Genomic DNA, 899 nt, shown 5'->3' on the forward strand with positions numbered 1-899 from the left:
TTAGCTCCGCAGTACTTGAGCGAGCTCTTAACGCATTATAGTCCTTCACGTCTACTGCCATCTCAAAACTCCGACCAGTTAATAATACCTAGAATATCAGAATCGACTGCTGGCGGTAGATCCTTTTCCTATTTAGCACCAAAACTCTGGAACAGTCTTCCTAACATTGTCCGGGAAGCACACTCTGTCAGTTCAAATCTAGATTAAACACACATCTCTTCGACATTCTTCCTACTCGCGCAATCCACACATCATACACATTTCAACCCATTCGTGAGCTCAACCTGGCAACCTACAACTCAGTAGCGCTGTTGACGTGCGCAGATCGACGCGGGAAGTTGAATAAAGCGATCACTGGTAGAAATGGGAGGAGAAGACTCCGTGGTAAATATTTCACGTAAGTAACGCAGCATCCGTTTTTTCTGTCATCCTTTGGCTGGCATTACATTATATGATGCACTTTTATTCGTGCAAATGCTTTTAAACCATTCACGCAAAGACAAATTGAGCGCCAGAAACGAGTTCTCTTTCGGCTTGAAGTTGACCGAACTAACACGCAATTCTGCAAAAATGTCCGTTTTGTCGAGTATCCTCATAAGAGCAGACTGAGCACTCTTAAATGAGGTAAATAGTTTTGAATGACCGTTAAGAAGAGTTGTGAGAGAATGAGGCGCGTGTGAGATCAGCAGCGGCTGCTCTTAAAGACACAGTAGCCAAAAAAAGCTTTCTGTCAGTAAAGTTAATCACAGAACAGAGAAAAACACTCACTGCTCTTGACAAAAGAACATTTGTAACTTTAATAAGGATTCATCTATGTATAATTTAACATTTATGCAGTGCAAACTGTTTGATAACTTTATTAAATTGTGTATATTTCCTTCCTTTTAGACAAATATTTG

This window comes from Phoxinus phoxinus (assembly GCF_949152265.1).
Source record: "Phoxinus phoxinus genome assembly, chromosome: 1".
In the NCBI taxonomy this organism is placed as follows: domain Eukaryota; kingdom Metazoa; phylum Chordata; class Actinopteri; order Cypriniformes; family Leuciscidae; genus Phoxinus; species Phoxinus phoxinus.